Genomic DNA, 23,384 nt, shown 5'->3' on the forward strand with positions numbered 1-23,384 from the left:
TGGCATGAACAATGGAGAGCACAATGGGGCTCGAGATGTGCTTGTTACCTCAGGTGCTGTGTGATTGTCGACAAGGAGTGAAATGGACCAATTTGTGACCGCCCTTTCAATTTAAGACGTTCAAAACAGACGGAATTTGCATTCGTAATACCAGAGCATCGAAACTACTTGGAACTCTTGTGTATATGAACGTGTCCGCGCCTTTGTATTCTGGTACCTTCGCCGCTACAAACCAACCAACCATCGTGTCCGTGCACATCAGAGTCACAAAGAATGGAGAATAGCCAGGCTTGGTCGTGTGTGTAGCTGTAGCTCAGTTGGCAGATCGTTCGCTTAGCGTGTGAACGGTCTCGGTTTCAAGCCCCGTCTCCTCCATGTTTTGTGGTCAGTGCATGGTAAGTGTTGGTCGCAGCGAACATAAACGCACGCAAGAAGTTGCAAAACCAGCGTCACAGACTGATATGATGTATACTGTCATAAGGAGAGCAAGATGTAAGTGTGGGGCCGGCTGTTACTGTGGTGTCATCGAGTGCAGATCTGTCTTAGGTATCACGGCTTAACGTCATTGAAGTCTAGAGGTGGACAACACGTTCGTCTTACTCAGAGCGGTGTCTGAACTCTATTTTCGACGTTATGCGTGCCACTTTCATTGTGGCCAACTACGATTCGATGCAGAATGCACGAAACCTGAAAGACACCCTCACTGATACATAGAGAGTAGTGTTTGTCTGCGGAATAATGGGAGTGCAAGGGTCTGTGACGTTGATATGACTGTATGTAGCACTACTAGTTATCGGGGCGGTGGGCGTAGCTCAGATGGTAGAGCGCTCGCTTAGTGTGCGAGAGGTACTGGGATCGATACCCAGCGCCTCCAGAAATTTTAACACACCTACATGCGCACCTTGCAATGCAAGTGGAATAATTCCCAACCGGCAGAGGTGTGTAGGCAGATACAAGCGAACGATTAGCATCCACAATTGCGCCGATTTCACGTAAATCCCATTGCACGTTCCCATTCTTTGCGTGCAGTCGGCTGCTACTGGTGTTGCTGGTTGTGACTGCTGATAACAGATGCCGTAGCAATCAATTCATGGAGTGAGTTGTATGTTTTGCGATAGTCTGTCTCTGACAAGGAAGCACAGGTGATATAGGTGCGAACACAGGAAGCTTGCAGCCCCTCGCTGCCTGCAGACACAGAGCAGCCACACTAGAAGAGCGGCCTAAGCCGTAGGCGAAATGTGCTCATTCGCTTCGGCGCGACGTCGAACTATAAATAAGGCTGTCACTAGCGTGAGCGTCGTGTAAAGTCGGAAAAGTCATCTGCATGGGTGATTGCCAAGTTTGGGGAGCGTTTCGTAGTACGATCAGTGCAATGGGGACGCGGAAACTTGTTGTGTCCCAGTGTTTTGCAGTTGGACGACAAGAGTTTTACACAGTAGCAAAGAGCGAGGCACTGAGTTGGCATGAACATTGGAGAGCACAATGGGGCTCGAGATGTGCTTGTTACCTCAGGTGCTGTGTGATTGTGGACAATGAGTGAAATGGACCTATTTGTGACCGCCCTTTCAATTTAAGACGTTCAAAACAGACGGAATTTGCATTCGTAATACCAGAGCATCGAAACTACTTGGAACTCTTGTGTATATGAACGTGTCCGCGCCTTTGTATTCTGGTACCTTCGCCGCTACAAACCAACCAACCATCGTGTCCGTGCACATCAGAGTCGCAAAGAATGGAGAATAGCCAGGCTTGGTCGTGTGTGTAGCTGTAGCTCAGTTGGCAGATCGTTCGCTTAGCGTGTGAACGGTCTCGGTTTCAAGCCCCGGCTTCTCCATGTTTTGTGGTCAGTGCATGGTAAGTGTTGGTCGCGGCGAACATAAACGCACGCAAGAAGTTGCAAAACCAGCGTCACAGACTGATATGATGTATACTGTCATAAGGAGAGCAAGATGTAAGTGTGGGGATCGGCTGTTATCGTGGTGTCATTGAGTGCAGATCTGTCTTAGGTATCACGGCTTAACGTCATTGAAGTCTAGAGGTGGACAACACGTTCGTCTTACTCAGAGCGGTGTCTGAACTCTATTTTCGACGTTATGCGTGCCACTTTCATTGTGGCCAACTACGATTCGATGCAGAATGCACGAAACCTGAAAGACACCCTCACTGATACATAGAGAGTAGTGTTTGTCTGCGGAATAATAGGAGTGCAAGGGTCTGTGACGTTGATATGACTGTATGTAGCACTACTAGTTGTTGGGGGGTTGGGCGTAGCTCAGATAGTAGAGCGCTCGCTTAGCGTGCGAGAGGTACTGGGATCGATACCCAGCGCCTCCAGAATTTTTAACACACCTACATGCGCACCTTGCCATGCAAGTGGAATAATTCCCAACCGGCAGAGGTGTGTAGGCAGATACAAGCGAACGATTAGCATCCACAATTGCGCCGATTTCACGTAAATCCCACTGCACGTTCCCATTCTTTGCGTGCAGTCGGCTGCTACTGGTGTTGCTGGTTGTGACTGCTGATAACAGATGCCGTAGCAATCAATTCATGGAGTGAGTTGTATGTTTTGCGATAGTCTGTCTCTGAGAAGAAAGCACAGGTGATATAGGTGCGAACACAGGAAGCTTGCAGCCCCTCGCTGCCTGCAGACACAGAGCAGCCACACTAGAAGAGCGACATAAGCCGTAGGCGAAATGTGCTCATTCGCTTTGGCGCGACGTCGAACTATAAATAAGGCTGTCACTAGCGTGAGCGTTGCGTGAGCGTCGTGTAAAGTCGGAAAAGTCATCAGCATGGGTGATTGCCAAGTTTGGGGAGCTTTTCGTAGTACGATCAGTGCAATGGGGACGCGGAAACTTGTTGTGTCCCAGTGTTTTGCAGTTGGACGACAAGAGTTTTACACAGTAGCAAAGAGCGAGGCACTGAGTTGGCAAGAACAATGGAGAGCACAATGGGGCTTGAGATGTGCTTGTTACCTCAGGTGCTGTGTGATTGTGGACAAGGAGTGAAATGGACCAATTTGTGACCGCCCTTTCAATTTAAGACGTTCAAAACAGACGGAATTTGCATTCGTAATACCAGAGCATCGAAACTACTTGGAACTCTTGTGTATATGAACGTGTCCGCGCCTTTGTATTCTGGTACCTTCGCCGCTACAAACCAACCAACCATCGTGTCCGTGCACATCAGAGTCGCAAAGAATGGAGAATAGCCAGGCTTGGTCGTTTGTGTAGCTGTAGCTCAGTTGGCAGATCGTTCGCTTAGCGTGTGAACGGTCTCGGTTTCAAGCCCCGGCTCCTCCATGTTTTGTGGTCAGTGCATGGTAAGTGTTGGTCGCAGCGAACATAAACGCACGCAAGAAGTTGCAAAACCAGCGTCACAGACTGATATGATGTATACTGTCATAAGGAGAGCAAGATGTAAGTGTGGGGACCGGCTGTTATCGTGGTGTCATCGAGTGCAGATCTGTCTTAGGTATCACGGCTTAACGTCATTGAAATCTAGAGGTGGACAAGACGTTCGTCTTACTCAGAGCGGTGTCTGAACTCTATTTTCGACGTTATGCGTGCCACTTTCATTGTGGCCAACTACGATTCGATACAGAATGCACGAAACCTGAAAGACACCCTCACTGATACATAGAGAGTAGTGTTTGTCTGCGGAATAATGGGAGTGCAAGGGGCTGTGACGTTGATATGACTGTATGTAGCACTACTAGTTATCGGGGTGGTGGGCGTAGCTCAGATGGTAGAGCGCTCGCTTAGCGTGCGAGAGGTACTGGGATCGATACCCAGCGCCTCCAGAATTTTTAACACACCTACATGCGCACCTTGCCATGCAAGTGCAATAATTCCCAACCGGCAGAGGTGTGTAGGCAGATACAAGCGAACGATTAGCATCCACAATTGCGCCGATTTCACGTAAATCACAGCACGTTCCCATTCTTTGCGTGCAGTCGGCTGCTACTGGTGTTGCTGGTTGTGACTGCTGATAACAGATGCCGTAGCAATCAATTCATGGAGTGAGTTGTATGTTTTGCGATAGTCTGTCTCTGACAAGGAAGCACAGGTGATATAGGTGCGAACACAGGAAGCTTGCAGCCCCTCGCTGCCTGCAGACACAGAGCAGCCACACTAGAAGAGCGGCCTAAGCCGTAGGCGAAATGTGCTCATTCGCTTTGGCGCGACGTCGAACTATAAATAAGGCTGTCACTAGCGTGAGCGTCGTGTAAAGTCGGAAAAGTCATCTGAATGGGTGATTGCCAGGTTTGGGGAGCGTTTCGTAGTACGATCAGTGCAAAGGGGAAGCGGAAACTTGTTGTGTCCCAGTGTTTTGCAGTTGGACGACAAGATTTTGACACAGTAGCAAAGAGCGAGGCACTGAGTTGGCATGAACAATGGAGAGCACAATGGGGCTTGAGATGTGCTTGTTACCTCAGGTGCTGTGTGATTGTGGACAAGGAGTGAAATGGACCAATTTGTGACCGCCCTTTCAATTTAAGACGTTCAAAACAGACGGAATTTGCATTCGTAATACCAGAGCATCGAAACTACTTGGAACTCTTGTGTATATGAACGTGTCCGCGCCTTTGTATTCTGGTACCTTCGCCGCTACAAACCAACCAACCATCGTGTCCGTGCACATCAGAGTCGCGAAGAATGGAGAATAGCCAGGCTTGGTCGTGTGTGTAGCTGTAGCTCAGTTGGCAGATCGTTCGCTTAGCGTGTGAACGGTCTCGGTTTCAAGCCCCGGCTCCTCCATGTTTTGTGGTCAGTGCATGGTAAGTGTTGGTCGCAGCGAACATAAACGCACGCAAGAAGTTGCAAAACCAGCGTCACAGACTGATATGATGTATACTGTCATAAGGAGAGCAAGATGTAAGTGTGGGGACCGGCTGTTATCGTGGTGTCATCGAGTGCAGATCTGTCTTAGGTATCACGGCTTAACGTCATTGAAGTCTAGAGGTGGACAACACGTTCGTCTTACTCAGAGCGGTGTCTGAACTCTATTTTCGACGTTATGCGTGCCACTTTCATTGTGGCCAACTACGATTCGATGCAGAATGCACGAAACCTGAAAGACAACCTCACTGATACATAGAGAGTAGTGTTTGTCTGCGGAATAATGGGAGTGCAAGGGTCTGTGACGTTGATATGACTGTATGTAGTACTACTAGTTACCGGGGCGGTGGGCGTAGCTCAGATGGTAGAGCGATCGCTTAGCGTGCGAGAGGTACTGGGATTGATACCCAGCGCCTCCAGAATTTTTAACACACCTACATGCGCACCTTGCCATGCAAGTGGAATAATTCCCAACCGGCAGAGGTGTGTAGGCAGATACAAGCGAACGATTAGCATCCACAATTGCGCCGATTTCACGTAAATCCCACTGCACGTTCCCATTCTTTGCGTGCAGTCGGCTGCTACTGGTGTTGCTGGTTGTGACTGCTGATAACAGATGCCGTAGCAATCAATTCATGGAGTGAGTTGTATGTTTTGCGATAGTCTGTCTCTGACAAGGAAGCACAGGTGATATAGGTGCGAACACAGGAAGCTTGCAGCCCCTCGCTGCCTGCAGACACAGAGCAGACACACTAGAAGAGCGGCCTAAACCGTAGGCGAAATGTGCTCATTCGCTTTGGCGCGACGTCGAACTATAAATAAGGCTGTCACTAGCGTGAGCGTCGTGTAAAGTCGGAAAAGTCATCTGCATGGGTGATTGCCAAGTTTGGGGAGCGTTTCGTAGTACGATCAGTGCAATGGGGACGCGGAAACTTGTTGTGTCCCAGTGTTTTGCAGTTGGACGACAAGAGTTTTACACAGTAGCAAAGAGCGAGGCACTGAGTTGGCATGAACAATGGAGAGCACAATGGGGCTCGAGATGTGCTTGTTACCTCAGGTGCTGTGTGATTGTGGACAAGCAGTGAAATGGACCAATTTGTGACCGCCCTTTCAATTTAAGACGTTCAAAACAGACGGAATTTGCATTCGTAATACCAGAGCATCGAAACTACTTGGAACTCTTGTGTATATGAACGTGTCCGCGCCTTTGTATTCTGGTACCTTCGCCGCTACAAACCAACCAACCATCGTGTCCGTGCACATCAGAGTCGCAAAGAATGGAGAATAGCCAGGCTTGGTCGTGTGTGTAGCTGTAGCTCAGTTGGCAGATCGTTCGCTTAGCGTGTGAACGGTCTCGGTTTCAGGCCCCGGCTCCTCCATGTTTTGTGGTCAGTGCATGGTAAGTGTTGGTCGCAGCGTACATAAACGCACGCAAGAAGTTGCAAAACCAGCGTCACAGACTGATATGATGTATACTGTCATAAGGAGAGCAAGATGTAAGTGTGGGGACCGGCTGTTATCGTGGTGTCATCGAGTGCAGATCTGTCTTAGGTATCACGGCTTAACGTCATTGAAGTCTAGAGGTGGACAACACGTTCGTCTTACTCAGAGCGGTGTCTGAACTCTATTTTCGACGTTATGCGTGCCACTTTCATTGTGGCCAACTACGATTCGATGCAGAATGCACGAAACCTGAAAGACACCCTCAATGATACATAGAGAGTAGTGTTTGTCTGCGGAATAATGGGAGTGCAAGGGTCTGTGACGTTGATATGACTGTATGTAGCACAACTAGTTATCGGGGCGGTGGGCGTAGCTCAGATGGTAGAGCGCTCGCTTAGCGTGCGAGAGGTACTGGGATCGATACCCAGCGCCTCCAGAATTTTTAACACACCTACATGCGCACCTTGCCATGCAAGTGGAATAATTCCCAACCGGCAGAGGTGTGTAGGCAGATACAAGCGAACGATTAGCATCCACAATTGCGCCGATTTCACGTAAATCCCACTGCACGCTCCCATTCTTTGCGTGCAGTCGGCTGCTACTGGTGTTGCTGGTTGTGACTGCTGATAACAGATGCCGTAGCAATCAATTCATGGAGTGAGTTGTATGTTTTGCGATAGTCTGTCTCTGACAAGGAAGCACAGGTGATATAGGTGCGAACACAGGAAGCTTGCAGCCCCTCGCTGCCTGCAGACACAGAGCAGACACACTAGAAGAGCGGCCTAAGCCGTAGGCGAAATGTGCTTATTCGCTTTGGCGCGACGTCGAACTATAAATAAGGCTGTCACTAGCGTGAGCGTCGTGTAAAGTCGGAAAAGTCATCTGCATGGGTGATTGCCAAGTTTGGGGAGCGTTTCGTAGTACGATCAGTGCAATGGGGACGCGGAAACTTGTTGTGTCGCAGTGTTTTGCAGTTGGACGACAAGAGTTTTACACAGTAGCAAAGAGCGAGGCACTGAGTTGGCATGAACAATGGAGAGCACAATAGGGCTCGAGATGTGCTTGTTACCTCAGGTGCTGTGTGATTGTGGACAAGGAGTGAAATGGACCAATTTGTGACCGCCCTTTCAATTTAAGACGTTCAAAACAGACGGAATTTGCATTCGTAATACCAGAGCATCGAAACTACTTGGAACTCTTGTGTATATGAACGTGTCCGCGCCTTTGTATTCTGGTACCTTCGCCGCTACAAACCAACCAACCATCGTGTCCGTGCACATCAGAGTCGCAAAGAATGGAGAATAGCCAGGCTTGGTCGTGTGTGTAGCTGTAGCTCAGTTGGCAGATCGTTCGCTTAGCGTGTGAACGGTCTCGGGTTCAAGCCCCGGCTTCTCCATGTTTTGTGGTCAGTGCATGGTAAGTGTTGGTCGCGGCGAACATAAACGCACGCAAGAAGTTGCAAAACCAGCGTCACAGACTGATATGATGTATACTGTCATAAGGAGAGCAAGATGTAAGTGTGGGGACCGGCTGTTATCGTGGTGTCATCGAGTGCAGATCTGTCTTAGGTATCACGGCTTAACGTCATTGAAGTCTAGAGGTGGACAACACGTTCGTCCTACTCAGAGCGGTGTCTGAACTCTATTTTCGACGTTATGCGTGCCACTTTCATTGTGGCCAACTACGATTCGATACAGAATGCACGAAACCTGAAAGACACCCTCACTGATACATAGAGAGTAGTGTTTGTCTGCGGAATAATGGGAGTGCAAGGGTCTGTGACGTTGATATGACTGTATGTAGCACTACTAGTTATCGGGGCGGTGGGCGTAGCTCAGATGGTAGAGCGCTCGCTTAGCGTGCGAGAGGTACTGGGATCGATACCCAGCGCCTCCAGAGTTCTTAACACACCTACATGCGCACCTTGCCATGCAAGTGGAATAATTCCCAACCAGCAGAGGTGTGTAGGCAGATACAAGCGAACGATTAGCATCCACAATTGCGCCGATTTCACGTAAATCCCACTGCACGTTCCCATTCTTTGCGTGCAGTCGGCTGCTACTGGTGTTGCTGGTTGTGACTGCTGATAACAGATGCCGTAGCAATCAATTCATGGAGTGAGTTGTATGTTTTGCGATAGTCTGTCTCTGACAAGGAAGCACAGATGATATAGGTGCGAACACAGGAAGCTTGCAGCCCCTCGCTGCCTGCAGACACAGGGCAGCCACACTAGAAGAGCGGCCTAAGCCGTAGGCGAAATGTGCTCATTCGCTTTGGCGCGACGTCGAACTATAAATAAGGCTGTCACTAGCGTGAGCGTCGTGTAAAGTCGGAAAAGTCATCTGAATGGGTGATTGCCAGGTTTGGGGAGCGTTTCGTAGTACGATCAGTGCAAAGGGGAAGCGGAAACTTGTTGTGTCCCAGTGTTTTGCAGTTGGACGACAAGATTTTGACACAGTAGCAAAGAGCGAGGCACTGAGTTGGCATGAACAATGGAGAGCACAATGGGGCTTGAGATGTGCTTGTTACCTCAGGTGCTGTGTGATTGTGGACAAGGAGTGAAATGGACCAATTTGTGACCGCCCTTTCAATTTAAGACGTTCAAAACAGACGGAATTTGCATTCGTAATACCAGAGCATCGAAACTACTTGGAACTCTTGTGTATATGAACGTGTCCGCGCCTTTGTATTCTGGTACCTTCGCCGCTACAAACCAACCAACCATCGTGTCCGTGCACATCAGAGTCGCGAAGAATGGAGAATAGCCAGGCTTGGTCGTGTGTGTAGCTGTAGCTCAGTTGGCAGATCGTTCGCTTAGCGTGTGAACGGTCTCGGTTTCAAGCCCCGGCTCCTCCATGTTTTGTGGTCAGTGCATGGTAAGTGTTGGTCGCAGCGAACATAAACGCACGCAAGAAGTTGCAAAACCAGCGTCACAGACTGATATGATGTATACTGTCATAAGGAGAGCAAGATGTAAGTGTGGGGACCGGCTGTTATCGTGGTGTCATCGAGTGCAGATCTGTCTTAGGTATCACGGCTTAACGTCATTGAAGTCTAGAGGTGGACAACACGTTCGTCTTACTCAGAGCGGTGTCTGAACTCTATTTTCGACGTTATGCGTGCCACTTTCATTGTGGCCAACTACGATTCGATGCAGAATGCACGAAACCTGAAAGACAACCTCACTGATACATAGAGAGTAGTGTTTGTCTGCGGAATAATGGGAGTGCAAGGGTCTGTGACGTTGATATGACTGTATGTAGTACTACTAGTTACCGGGGCGGTGGGCGTAGCTCAGATGGTAGAGCGATCGCTTAGCGTGCGAGAGGTACTGGGATTGATACCCAGCGCCTCCAGAATTTTTAACACACCTACATGCGCACCTTGCCATGCAAGTGGAATAATTCCCAACCGGCAGAGGTGTGTAGGCAGATACAAGCGAACGATTAGCATCCACAATTGCGCCGATTTCACGTAAATCCCACTGCACGTTCCCATTCTTTGCGTGCAGTCGGCTGCTACTGGTGTTGCTGGTTGTGACTGCTGATAACAGATGCCGTAGCAATCAATTCATGGAGTGAGTTGTATGTTTTGCGATAGTCTGTCTCTGACAAGGAAGCACAGGTGATATAGGTGCGAACACAGGAAGCTTGCAGCCCCTCGCTGCCTGCAGACACAGAGCAGACACACTAGAAGAGCGGCCTAAACCGTAGGCGAAATGTGCTCATTCGCTTTGGCGCGACGTCGAACTATAAATAAGGCTGTCACTAGCGTGAGCGTCGTGTAAAGTCGGAAAAGTCATCTGCATGGGTGATTGCCAAGTTTGGGGAGCGTTTCGTAGTACGATCAGTGCAATGGGGACGCGGAAACTTGTTGTGTCCCAGTGTTTTGCAGTTGGACGACAAGAGTTTTACACAGTAGCAAAGAGCGAGGCACTGAGTTGGCATGAACAATGGAGAGCACAATGGGGCTCGAGATGTGCTTGTTACCTCAGGTGCTGTGTGATTGTGGACAAGCAGTGAAATGGACCAATTTGTGACCGCCCTTTCAATTTAAGACGTTCAAAACAGACGGAATTTGCATTCGTAATACCAGAGCATCGAAACTACTTGGAACTCTTGTGTATATGAACGTGTCCGCGCCTTTGTATTCTGGTACCTTCGCCGCTACAAACCAACCAACCATCGTGTCCGTGCACATCAGAGTCGCAAAGAATGGAGAATAGCCAGGCTTGGTCGTGTGTGTAGCTGTAGCTCAGTTGGCAGATCGTTCGCTTAGCGTGTGAACGGTCTCGGTTTCAGGCCCCGGCTCCTCCATGTTTTGTGGTCAGTGCATGGTAAGTGTTGGTCGCAGCGTACATAAACGCACGCAAGAAGTTGCAAAACCAGCGTCACAGACTGATATGATGTATACTGTCATAAGGAGAGCAAGATGTAAGTGTGGGGACCGGCTGTTATCGTGGTGTCATCGAGTGCAGATCTGTCTTAGGTATCACGGCTTAACGTCATTGAAGTCTAGAGGTGGACAACACGTTCGTCTTACTCAGAGCGGTGTCTGAACTCTATTTTCGACGTTATGCGTGCCACTTTCATTGTGGCCAACTACGATTCGATGCAGAATGCACGAAACCTGAAAGACACCCTCAATGATACATAGAGAGTAGTGTTTGTCTGCGGAATAATGGGAGTGCAAGGGTCTGTGACGTTGATATGACTGTATGTAGCACAACTAGTTATCGGGGCGGTGGGCGTAGCTCAGATGGTAGAGCGCTCGCTTAGCGTGCGAGAGGTACTGGGATCGATACCCAGCGCCTCCAGAATTTTTAACACACCTACATGCGCACCTTGCCATGCAAGTGGAATAATTCCCAACCGGCAGAGGTGTGTAGGCAGATACAAGCGAACGATTAGCATCCACAATTGCGCCGATTTCACGTAAATCCCACTGCACGCTCCCATTCTTTGCGTGCAGTCGGCTGCTACTGGTGTTGCTGGTTGTGACTGCTGATAACAGATGCCGTAGCAATCAATTCATGGAGTGAGTTGTATGTTTTGCGATAGTCTGTCTCTGACAAGGAAGCACAGGTGATATAGGTGCGAACACAGGAAGCTTGCAGCCCCTCGCTGCCTGCAGACACAGAGCAGACACACTAGAAGAGCGGCCTAAGCCGTAGGCGAAATGTGCTTATTCGCTTTGGCGCGACGTCGAACTATAAATAAGGCTGTCACTAGCGTGAGCGTCGTGTAAAGTCGGAAAAGTCATCTGCATGGGTGATTGCCAAGTTTGGGGAGCGTTTCGTAGTACGATCAGTGCAATGGGGACGCGGAAACTTGTTGTGTCGCAGTGTTTTGCAGTTGGACGACAAGAGTTTTACACAGTAGCAAAGAGCGAGGCACTGAGTTGGCATGAACAATGGAGAGCACAATAGGGCTCGAGATGTGCTTGTTACCTCAGGTGCTGTGTGATTGTGGACAAGGAGTGAAATGGACCAATTTGTGACCGCCCTTTCAATTTAAGACGTTCAAAACAGACGGAATTTGCATTCGTAATACCAGAGCATCGAAACTACTTGGAACTCTTGTGTATATGAACGTGTCCGCGCCTTTGTATTCTGGTACCTTCGCCGCTACAAACCAACCAACCATCGTGTCCGTGCACATCAGAGTCGCAAAGAATGGAGAATAGCCAGGCTTGGTCGTGTGTGTAGCTGTAGCTCAGTTGGCAGATCGTTCGCTTAGCGTGTGAACGGTCTCGGGTTCAAGCCCCGGCTTCTCCATGTTTTGTGGTCAGTGCATGGTAAGTGTTGGTCGCGGCGAACATAAACGCACGCAAGAAGTTGCAAAACCAGCGTCACAGACTGATATGATGTATACTGTCATAAGGAGAGCAAGATGTAAGTGTGGGGACCGGCTGTTATCGTGGTGTCATCGAGTGCAGATCTGTCTTAGGTATCACGGCTTAACGTCATTGAAGTCTAGAGGTGGACAACACGTTCGTCCTACTCAGAGCGGTGTCTGAACTCTATTTTCGACGTTATGCGTGCCACTTTCATTGTGGCCAACTACGATTCGATACAGAATGCACGAAACCTGAAAGACACCCTCACTGATACATAGAGAGTAGTGTTTGTCTGCGGAATAATGGGAGTGCAAGGGTCTGTGACGTTGATATGACTGTATGTAGCACTACTAGTTATCGGGGCGGTGGGCGTAGCTCAGATGGTAGAGCGCTCGCTTAGCGTGCGAGAGGTACTGGGATCGATACCCAGCGCCTCCAGAGTTCTTAACACACCTACATGCGCACCTTGCCATGCAAGTGGAATAATTCCCAACCAGCAGAGGTGTGTAGGCAGATACAAGCGAACGATTAGCATCCACAATTGCGCCGATTTCACGTAAATCCCACTGCACGTTCCCATTCTTTGCGTGCAGTCGGCTGCTACTGGTGTTGCTGGTTGTGAGTGCTGATAACAGATGCCGTAGCAATCAATTCATGGAGTGAGTTGTATGTTTTGCGATAGTGTGTCTCTGACAAGGAAGCACAGGTGATATAGGTGCGAACACAGGAAGCTTGCAGCCCCTCGCTGCCTGCAGACACAGAGCAGCCACACTAGAAGAGCGGCCTAAGCCGTAGGCGAAATGTGCTCATTCGCTTTGGCGCGACGTCGAACTATAAATAAGGCTGTCACTAGCGTGAGCGTTGCGTGAGCGTCGTGTAAAGTCGGAAAAGTCATCTGCATGGGTGATTGCCAAGTTTGGGGAGCGTTTCGTAGTACGATCAGTGCAATGGGGACGCGGAAACTTGTTGTGTCCCAGTGTTTTGCAGTTGGACGACAAGAGTTTTACACAGTAGCAAAGAGCGAGGCACTGAGTTGGCATGAACAATGGAGAGCACAATGGGGCTCGAGATGTGCTTGTTACCTCAGGTGCTGTGTGATTGTCGACAAGGAGTGAAATGGACCAATTTGTGACCGCCCTTTCAATTTAAGACGTTCAAAACAGATGGAATTTGTATTCGTAATACCAGAGCATCGAAACTACTTGGAACTCTTGTGTATATGAACGTGTCCATGCCTTTGTATTCTGGTACCTTCGCCGCTACAAACCAACCAACCATCGTGTCCGTGCACATCAGAGTCGCAAAGAATGGAGAATAGCCAGGCTTGGTCGTGTGTGTAGCTGTAGCTCAGTTGGCAGATCGTTCGCTTAGCGTGTGAACGATCTCGGTTTCAAGCCCCGGCTCCTCCATGTTTTGTGGTCAGTGCATGGTAAGTGTTGGTCGCAGCGAACATAAACGCACGCAAGAAGTTGCAAAACCAGCGTCACAGACTGATATGATGTATACTGTCATAAGGAGAGCAAGATGTAAGTGTGGGGACCGGCTGTTATCGTGGTGTCATCGAGTGCAGATCTGTCTTAGGTATCACGGCTTAACGTCATTGAAGTCTAGAGGTGGACAAGACGTTCGTCTTACTCAGAGCGGTGTCTGAACTCTATTTTCGACGTTATGCGTGCCACTTTCATTGTGGCCAACTACGATTCGATACAGAATGCACGAAACCTGAAAGACACCCTCACTGATACATAGAGAGTAGTGTTTGTCTGCGGAAAAATGGGAGTGCAAGGGTCTGTGACGTTGATATGACTGTATGTAGCACTACTAGTTATCGGGGGGGTGGGCGTAGCTCAGATGGTAGAGCGCTCGCTTAGCGTGCGAGAGGTACTGGGATCGATACCCAGCGCCTCCAGAATTTTTAACACACCTACATGCGCACCTTGCCATGCAAGTGCAATAATTCCCAACCGGCAGAGGTGTGTAGGCAGATACAAGCGAACGATTAGCATCCACAATTGCGCCGATTTCACGTAAATCACAGCACGTTCCCATTCTTTGCGTGCAGTCGGCTGCTACTGGTGTTGCTGGTTGTGACTGCTGATAACAGATGCCGTAGCAATCAATTCATGGAGTGAGTTGTATGTTTTGCGATAGTCTGTCTCTGACAAGGAAGCACAGGTGATATAGGTGCGAACACAGGAAGCTTGCAGCCCCTCGCTGCCTGCAGACACAGAGCAGCCACACTAGAAGAGCGGCCTAAGCCGTAGGCGAAATGTGCTCATTCGCTTTGGCGCGACGTCGAACTATAAATAAGGCTGTCACTAGCGTGAGCGTTGCGTGAGCGTCGTGTAAAGTCGGAAAAGTCATCTGAATGGGTGATTGCCAGGTTTGGGGAGCGTTTCGTAGTACGATCAGTGCAAAGGGGAAGCGGAAACTTGTTGTGTCCCAGTGTTTTGCAGTTGGACGACAAGATTTTGACACAGTAGCAAAGAGCGAGGCACTGAGTTGGCATGAACAATGGAGAGCACAATGGGGCTTGAGATGTGCTTGTTACCTCAGGTGCTGTGTGATTGTGGACAAGGAGTGAAATGGACCAATTTGTGACCGCCCTTTCAATTTAAGACGTTCAAAACAGACGGAATTTGCATTCGTAATACCAGAGCATCGAAACTACTTGGAACTCTTGTGTATATGAACGTGTCCGCGCCTTTGTATTCTGGTACCTTCGCCGCTACAAACCAACCAACCATCGTGTCCGTGCACATCAGAGTCGCGAAGAATGGAGAATAGCCAGGCTTGGTCGTGTGTGTAGCTGTAGCTCAGTTGGCAGATCGTTCGCTTAGCGTGTGAACGGTCTCGGTTTCAAGCCCCGGCTCCTCCATGTTTTGTGGTCAGTGCATGGTAAGTGTTGGTCGCAGCGAACATAAACGCACGCAAGAAGTTGCAAAACCAGCGTCACAGACTGATATGATGTATACTGTCATAAGGAGAGCAAGATGTAAGTGTGGGGACCGGCTGTTATCGTGGTGTCATCGAGTGCAGATCTGTCTTAGGTATCACGGCTTAACGTCATTGAAGTCTAGAGGTGGACAACACGTTCGTCTTACTCAGAGCGGTGTCTGAACTCTATTTTCGACGTTATGCGTGCCACTTTCATTGTGGCCAACTACGATTCGATGCAGAATGCACGAAACCTGAAAGACAACCTCACTGATACATAGAGAGTAGTGTTTGTCTGCGGAATAATGGGAGTGCAAGGGTCTGTGACGTTGATATGACTGTATGTAGTACTACTAGTTACCGGGGCGGTGGGCGTAGCTCAGATGGTAGAGCGATCGCTTAGCGTGCGAGAGGTACTGGGATTGATACCCAGCGCCTCCAGAATTTTTAACACACCTACATGCGCACCTTGCCATGCAAGTGGAATAATTCCCAACCGGCAGAGGTGTGTAGGCAGATACAAGCGAACGATTAGCATCCACAATTGCGCCGATTTCACGTAAATCCCACTGCACGTTCCCATTCTTTGCGTGCAGTCGGCTGCTACTGGTGTTGCTGGTTGTGACTGCTGATAACAGATGCCGTAGCAATCAATTCATGGAGTGAGTTGTATGTTTTGCGATAGTCTGTCTCTGACAAGGAAGCACAGGTGATATAGGTGCGAACACAGGAAGCTTGCAGCCCCTCGCTGCCTGCAGACACAGAGCAGACACACTAGAAGAGCGGCCTAAACCGTAGGCGAAATGTGCTCATTCGCTTTGGCGCGACGTCGAACTATAAATAAGGCTGTCACTAGCGTGAGCGTCGTGTAAAGTCGGAAAAGTCATCTGCATGGGTGATTGCCAAGTTTGGGGAGCGTTTCGTAGTACGATCAGTGCAATGGGGACGCGGAAACTTGTTGTGTCCCAGTGTTTTGCAGTTGGACGACAAGAGTTTTACACAGTAGCAAAGAGCGAGGCACTGAGTTGGCATGAACAATGGAGAGCACAATGGGGCTCGAGATGTGCTTGTTACCTCAGGTGCTGTGTGATTGTGGACAAGCAGTGAAATGGACCAATTTGTGACCGCCCTTTCAATTTAAGACGTTCAAAACAGACGGAATTTGCATTCGTAATACCAGAGCATCGAAACTACTTGGAACTCTTGTGTATATGAACGTGTCCGCGCCTTTGTATTCTGGTACCTTCGCCGCTACAAACCAACCAACCATCGTGTCCGTGCACATCAGAGTCGCAAAGAATGGAGAATAGCCAGGCTTGGTCGTGTGTGTAGCTGTAGCTCAGTTGGCAGATCGTTCGCTTAGCGTGTGAACGGTCTCGGTTTCAGGCCCCGGCTCCTCCATGTTTTGTGGTCAGTGCATGGTAAGTGTTGGTCGCAGCGAACATAAACGCACGCAAGAAGTTGCAAAACCAGCGTCACAGACTGATATGATGTATACTGTCATAAGGAGAGCAAGATGTAAGTGTGGGGACCGGCTGTTATCGTGGTGTCATCGAGTGCAGATCTGTCTTAGGTATCACGGCTTAACGTCATTGAAGTCTAGAGGTGGACAACACGTTCGTCTTACTCAGAGCGGTGTCTGAACTCTATTTTCGACGTTATGCGTGCCACTTTCATTGTGGCCAACTACGATTCGATGCAGAATGCACGAAACCTGAAAGACACCCTCAATGATACATAGTGAGTAGTGTTTGTCTGCGGAATAATGGGAGTGCAAGGGTCTGTGACGTTGATATGACTGTATGTAGCACAACTAGTTATCGGGGCGGTGGGCGTAGCTCAGATGGTAGAGCGCTCGCTTAGCGTGCGAGAGGTACTGGGATCGATACCCAGCGCCTCCAGAATTTTTAACACACCTACATGCGCACCTTGCCATGCAAGTGGAATAATTCCCAACCGGCAGAGGTGTGTAGGCAGATACAAGCGAACGATTAGCATCCACAATTGCGCCGATTTCACGTAAATCCCACTGCACGCTCCCATTCTTTGCGTGCAGTCGGCTGCTACTGGTGTTGCTGGTTGTGACTGCTGATAACAGATGCCGTAGCAATCAATTCATGGAGTGAGTTGTATGTTTTGCGATAGTCTGTCTCTGACAAGGAAGCACAGGTGATATAGGTGCGAACACAGGAAGCTTGCAGCCCCTCGCTGCCTGCAGACACAGAGCAGACACACTAGAAGAGCGGCCTAAGCCGTAGGCGAAATGTGCTTATTCGCTTTGGCGCGACGTCGAACTATAAATAAGGCTGTCACTAGCGTGAGCGTCGTGTAAAGTCGGAAAAGTCATCTGCATGGGTGATTGCCAAGTTTGGGGAGCGTTTCGTAGTACGATCAGTGCAATGGGGACGCGGAAACTTGTTGTGTCCCAGTGTTTTGCAGTTGGACGACAAGAGTTTTACACAGTAGCAAAGAGCGAGGCACTGAGTTGGCATGAACAATGGAGAGCACAATGGGGCTCGAGATGTGCTTGTTACCTCAGGTGCTGTGTGATTGTGGACAAGCAGTGAAATGGACCAATTTGTGACCGCCCTTTCAATTTAAGACGTTCAAAACAGACGGAATTTGCATTCGTAATACCAGAGCATCGAAACTACTTGGAACTCTTGTGTATATGAACATGTCCGCGCCTTTGTATTCTGGTACCTTCGCCGCTACAAACCAACCAACCATCGTGTCCGTGCACATCAGAGTCGCAAAGAATGGAGAATAGCCAGGCTTGGTCGTGTGTGTAGCTGTAGCTCAGTTGGCAGATCGTTCGCTTAGCGTGTGAACGGTCTCGGTTTCAGGCCCCGGCTCCTCCATGTTTTGTGGTCAGTGCATGGTAAGTGTTGGTCGCAGCGAACATAAACGCACGCAAGAAGTTGCAAAACCAGCGTCACAGACTGATATGATGTATACTGTCATAAGGAGAGCAAGATGTAAGTGTGGGGACCGGCTGTTATCGTGGTGTCATCGAGTGCAGATCTGTCTTAGGTATCACGGCTTAACGTCATTGAAGTCTAGAGGTGGACAACACGTTCGTCTTACTCAGAGCGGTGTCTGAACTCTATTTTCGACGTTATGCGTGCCACTTTCATTGTGGCCAACTACGATTCGATGCAGAATGCACGAAACCTGAAAGACACCCTCAATGATACATAGTGAGTAGTGTTTGTCGTCGGAATAATGGGAGTGCAAGGGTCTGTGACGTTGATATGACTGTATGTAGCACAACTAGTTATCGGGGCGGTGGGCGTAGCTCAGATGGTAGAGCGCTCGCTTAGCGTGCGAGAGGTACTGGGATCGATACCCAGCGCCTCCAGAATTTTTAACACACCTACATGCGCACCTTGCCATGCAAGTGGAATAATTCCCAACCGGCAGAGGTGTGTAGGCAGATACAAGCGAACGATTAGCATCCACAATTGCGCCGATTTCACGTAAATCCCACTGCACGCTCCCATTCTTTGCGTGCAGTCGGCTGCTACTGGTGTTGCTGGTTGTGACTGCTGATAACAGATGCCGTAGCAATCAATTCATGGAGTGAGTTGTATGTTTTGCGATAGTCTGTCTCTGACAAGGAAGCACAGGTGATATAGGTGCGAACACAGGAAGCTTGCAGCCCCTCGCTGCCTGCAGACACAGAGCAGCCACACTAGAAGAGCGGCCTAAGCCGTAGGCGAAATGTGCTCATTCGCTTTGGCGCGACGTCGAACTATAAATAAGGCTGTCACTAGCGTGAGCGTTGCGTGAGCGTCGTGTAAAGTCGGAAAAGTCATCTGCATGGGTGATTGCCAAGTTTGGGGAGCGTTTCGTAGTACGATCAGTGCAATGGGGACGCGGAAACTTGTTGTGTCCCAGTGTTTTGCAGTTGGACGACAAGAGTTTTACACAGTAGCAAAGAGCGAGGCACTGAGTTGGCATGAACAATGGAGAGCACAATGGGGCTCGAGATGTGCTTGTTACCTCAGGTGCTGTGTGATTGTCGACAAGGAGTGAAATGGACCAATTTGTGACCGCCCTTTCAATTTAAGACGTTCAAAACAGATGGAATTTGCATTCGTAATACCAGAGCATCGAAACTACTTGGAACTCTTGTGTATATGAACGTGTCCATGCCTTTGTATTCTGGTACCTTCGCCGCTACAAACCAACCAACCATCGTGTCCGTGCACATCAGAGTCGCAAAGAATGGAGAATAGCCAGGCTTGGTCGTGTGTGTAGCTGTAGCTCAGTTGGCAGATCGTTCGCTTAGCGTGTGAACGATCTCGGTTTCAAGCCCCGGCTCCTCCATGTTTTGTGGTCAGTGCATGGTAAGTGTTGGTCGCAGCGAACATAAACGCACGCAAGAAGTTGCAAAACCAGCGTCACAGACTGATATGATGTATACTGTCATAAGGAGAGCAAGATGTAAGTGTGGGGACCGGCTGTTATCGTGGTGTCATCGAGTGCAGATCTGTCTTAGGTATCACGGCTTAACGTCATTGAAGTCTAGAGGTGGACAACACGTTCGTCTTACTCAGAGCGGTGTCTGAACTCTATTTTCGACGTTATGCGTGCCACTTTCATTGTGGCCAACTACGATTCGATGCAGAATGCACGAAACCTGAAAGACAACCTCACTGATACATAGAGAGTAGTGTTTGTCTGCGGAATAATGGGAGTGCAAGGGTCTGTGACGTTGATATGACTGTATGTAGCACTACTAGTTATCGGGGTGGTGGGCGTAGCTCAGATGGTAGAGCGCTCGCTTAGCGTGCGAGAGGTACTGGGATCGATACCCAGCGCCTCCAGAATTTTTAACACACCTACATGCGCACCTTGCCAGGCAAGTGGAATAATTCCCAACCGGCAGAGGTGTGTAGGCAGATACAAGCGAACGATTAGCATCCACAATTGCGCCGATTTCACGTAAATCCCACTGCACGTTCCCATTCTTTGCGTGCAGTCGGCTGCTACTGGTGTTGCTGGTTGTGACTGCTGATAACAGATGCCGTAGCAATCAATTCATGGAGTGAGTTGTATGTTTTGCGATAGTCTGTCTCTGACAAGGAAGCACAGGTGATATAGGTGCGAACACAGGAAGCTTGCAGCCCCTCGCTGCCTTCAGACACAGAGCAGACACACTAGAAGAGCGGCCTAAGCCGTAGGCGAAATGTGCTCATTCGCTTTGGCGCGACGTCGAACTGTAAATAAGGCTGTCACTAGCGTGAGCGTCGTGTAAAGTCGGAAAAGTCATCTGCATGGGTGATTGCCACGTTTGGGGATCGTTTCGTAGTACGATCAGTGCAAAGGGGAAGCGGAAACTTGTTGTGTCCCAGTGTTTTGCAGTTGGACGACAAGAGTTTGACACAGTAGCAAAGAGCGAGGCACTGAGTTGGCATGAACAATGGAGAGCACAATGGGGCTTGAGATGTGCTTGTTACCTCAGGTGCTGTGTGATTGTGGACAAGCAGTGAAATGGACCAATTTGTGACCGCCCTTTCAATTTAAGACGTTCAAAACAGACGGAATTTGCATTCGTAATACCAGAGCATCGAGACTACTTGGAACTCTTGTGTATATGAACGTGTCCGCGCCTTTGTATTCTGGTACCTTCGCCGCTACAAACCAACCAACCATCGTGTCCGTGCACATCAGAGTCGCAAAGAATGGAGAATAGCCAGGCTTGGTCGTGTGTGTAGCTGTAGCTCAGTTGGCAGATCGTTCGCTTAGCGTGTGAACGGTCTCGGTTTCAAGCCCCGGCTCCTCCATGTTTTGTGGTCAGTGCATGGTAAGTGTTGGTCGCGGCGAACCTAAAGGCACGCAAGATGTTGCAAGGCCAGCGTCACAGACTGATATGATATATACTGACGTAAGGAGAGCAAGATGTAAGTGTGGGGACCGGCTGTTATCGAGGTGTCATCGAGTGCAGATCTGTCTTAGGTATCACGGCTTAACCTCATTGAAGTCTAGAGGGTGGACAACACGTTCGTCTTACTCAGAGCGGTGTCCGAACTCTATTTTCGACGTTATACGTGCCACTTTCCTTGTGGCCAACTACGATTCGACACAGAATGCACGAAACCTGAAAGACACCCTTACGGATACATAGAGAGTAGTGTTTGTCTGCTGAATAATGGGAGTGCAAGGGTCTGTGTCGTCTATATGGCTGTATGAAGCACCATTGGTCTTCGGGGTGCGGGCGTAGCTCAGATGGTTGAGCGCTCGCTTAGTATGCCAGAGGTACTGGGATCAATACCCAGTTCCTCCAGAATTTTTAACACACCTACATGCGCACCTTGCCATGCAAGTGGAATAATTCACAGCCAGCAGATGTCTCTAGGAAGAGGCAAGCGAATGATTAGCATCCACAATTGGCAAGCGTGCTGTTATTAGTGCGCGGGAAGCACCCTCCTTCCACGCCTACACTTAATTTAGAAACAGTACAAGTGTTACCGTAAGATTCTCAAGCCTATGTCGGAAAGATCTGCCTTGGGCCGAGTTCACGTAAATCCCACTGCACATTCCTAAACTTTGTGTGCAGTCGGCTGCTACTGGTGTTGCTAGTTGTGACTGCTGATAACAGATGCCGTAGCAATCAATTCATGGAGTGAGTTGTATGTTTTGCGATAGTCTGTCTCTGACAAGCAGGCACAGGTGACATAGGTGCGAACACAGGAAGCTTGCAGACCCTCGCTGCCTGCAGACACCGAGCAGCCACACTAGGAGGGCGGCCTAAGCCGTAGGCGAAATGTGCTCATTCGCTTTGGCGCGACGTCGAACTATAAATAATGCTGTCACTAGCGTGAGCGTTGCGTGAGCGTCGTGGAAAGTCGGAAAAGTCGGCTGCGTGGGTGAGTGCCAAGTTTGGGGAGCGTTTCGTAGTATGCGAAGTGCAATGGAGATGCGGAAACTTGTTGTGGCCCAGTGTTTTGCAGTTGGACGACAAGATTGGTACACAGTAGTAAAGAGCGAGGCACTGAGTTGGCAGGAATAATGGAGTGCACAATGGGGCTCGAGATGTGTTTGTTACCTCAGGTGCTGTATGATTGTCGACAAGGAGTGAAAACGGAGCAATTTGTGACGGCTCTTTCAATTTAAGACGTTAAAAACAGACGGAATTTGCATTTGTAATACCAGAGCATCGAAACTACTTGGAACTTTTGTGTATATGAACGTGTCCGCGCCTTTGTACTCTGCTCCCTTCACCGCTACAAACCAACCAATCATCGTGTCCGTGCGCATCAGAGTTGCAAAGAATGGGGAATAGCGCAGTTTGGTCGTGCATGGGGCGTAGCTCAGTTGTTAGAGCGTTCGCATCGCATGTGAAAGGTCCAGGGTTCAAGCCGCGGCACCTCAATTTTTTGTGGTCAGTGCATGGTAAGTGTTGGTCGCGGCGAACCTAAAGGCACGCAAGATGTTGCAAGGCCAGTTTCACAGACTGATATGATATATACTGACGTAAGGAGAGCAAGATGAAAGTGTGGGGACCGGCTGTTATCGAGGTGTCAACGAGTGCAGATCTGTCTTAGGTATCACGGCTTAACCTCATTGAAATCTAGAGGGTGGACAACATGTTCGTCTTACTCAGAGCGGTGTCCGAACTCAATTTTCGACGTTATACGTGCCACTTTCATTGTGGCCAACTACGATTCGACACAAAATGCACGAAACCTGAAGGACACCCTAACGGATACATAGAGAGTAGTGTTTGTCTGCTGAATAATGGGAGTGCAAGGGTCTGTGTCGTCTATATGGCTGTATGAAGCACCATTAGTCTTCGGGGAGCGGGCGTAGCTCAGATGGTAGAGCGCTCGCTTAGTATGCCAGAGGTACTGGGATCAATACCCAGTGCCTCCAGAATTTTTAACACACCTATATGCGCACCTTGCCATGCAAGTGGAATAATTCACAGCCAGCAGATGTGTCTAGGAAGATACAAGCGAATGATTAGCATCCACAATTGGCAAGCGTGCTGTTATTAGTGCGCGGGAAGCACCCTCCTCCCACGCCTACACTTAATTTAGAAACAGTACAAGTGTTCCCGTAAGATTCTCAAGCCTATGTCGGAAAGATCTGTCTTGCGCCGAATTCACGTAAATCCCACTGCACATTCCTATTCTTTGCGTGCAGTCGGCTGCTACTGGTGTTGCTAGTTGTGACTGCTGATAACAGATGCCGTAGCAATCAATTCATGGAGTGAGTTGTATGTTTTGCGATAGTCTGTCTCTGACAAGCAAGCACAGGTGACATAGTTGCGAACACAGGAAGCTTGCAGACCCTCGCTGCCTGCAGACACCG

General features: G+C 49.3%; 10 non-coding genes across 10 annotated transcripts; all 10 read left to right on the forward strand.

The window, feature by feature from the left end:
• The first annotated feature begins 800 nt into the window (after window positions 1–800).
• Window positions 801–874, forward strand: Trnat-agu (transfer RNA threonine (anticodon AGU)). Its single transcript has one exon. It is a non-coding gene; the product is annotated as a tRNA-Thr (tRNA).
• A 2,857-nt stretch (window positions 875–3,731) lies between these two features.
• Window positions 3,732–3,805, forward strand: Trnaa-agc (transfer RNA alanine (anticodon AGC)). Its single transcript has one exon. It is a non-coding gene; the product is annotated as a tRNA-Ala (tRNA).
• A 2,844-nt stretch (window positions 3,806–6,649) lies between these two features.
• On the forward strand, window positions 6,650–6,723 carry Trnaa-agc (transfer RNA alanine (anticodon AGC)). The gene has a single exon. It is a non-coding gene; the product is annotated as a tRNA-Ala (tRNA).
• Window positions 6,724–8,109: 1,386 nt separating this feature from the next.
• On the forward strand, window positions 8,110–8,183 carry Trnaa-agc (transfer RNA alanine (anticodon AGC)). The gene has a single exon. It is a non-coding gene; the product is annotated as a tRNA-Ala (tRNA).
• Window positions 8,184–11,029: 2,846 nt separating this feature from the next.
• On the forward strand, window positions 11,030–11,103 carry Trnaa-agc (transfer RNA alanine (anticodon AGC)). The gene has a single exon. It is a non-coding gene; the product is annotated as a tRNA-Ala (tRNA).
• A 1,386-nt stretch (window positions 11,104–12,489) lies between these two features.
• Window positions 12,490–12,563, forward strand: Trnaa-agc (transfer RNA alanine (anticodon AGC)). Its single transcript has one exon. It is a non-coding gene; the product is annotated as a tRNA-Ala (tRNA).
• A 1,397-nt stretch (window positions 12,564–13,960) lies between these two features.
• On the forward strand, window positions 13,961–14,034 carry Trnaa-agc (transfer RNA alanine (anticodon AGC)). Its single transcript has one exon. It is a non-coding gene; the product is annotated as a tRNA-Ala (tRNA).
• A 2,855-nt stretch (window positions 14,035–16,889) lies between these two features.
• Trnaa-agc (transfer RNA alanine (anticodon AGC)) lies at window positions 16,890–16,963 on the forward strand. The gene has a single exon. It is a non-coding gene; the product is annotated as a tRNA-Ala (tRNA).
• A 1,386-nt stretch (window positions 16,964–18,349) lies between these two features.
• On the forward strand, window positions 18,350–18,423 carry Trnaa-agc (transfer RNA alanine (anticodon AGC)). The gene has a single exon. It is a non-coding gene; the product is annotated as a tRNA-Ala (tRNA).
• A 1,397-nt stretch (window positions 18,424–19,820) lies between these two features.
• On the forward strand, window positions 19,821–19,894 carry Trnaa-agc (transfer RNA alanine (anticodon AGC)). The gene has a single exon. It is a non-coding gene; the product is annotated as a tRNA-Ala (tRNA).
• The last annotated feature ends 3,490 nt before the right edge of the window (window positions 19,895–23,384 follow it).

The sequence above is a fragment of the Schistocerca gregaria genome, chromosome 3 (genome assembly GCF_023897955.1).
Source record: "Schistocerca gregaria isolate iqSchGreg1 chromosome 3, iqSchGreg1.2, whole genome shotgun sequence".
In the NCBI taxonomy this organism is placed as follows: domain Eukaryota; kingdom Metazoa; phylum Arthropoda; class Insecta; order Orthoptera; family Acrididae; genus Schistocerca; species Schistocerca gregaria.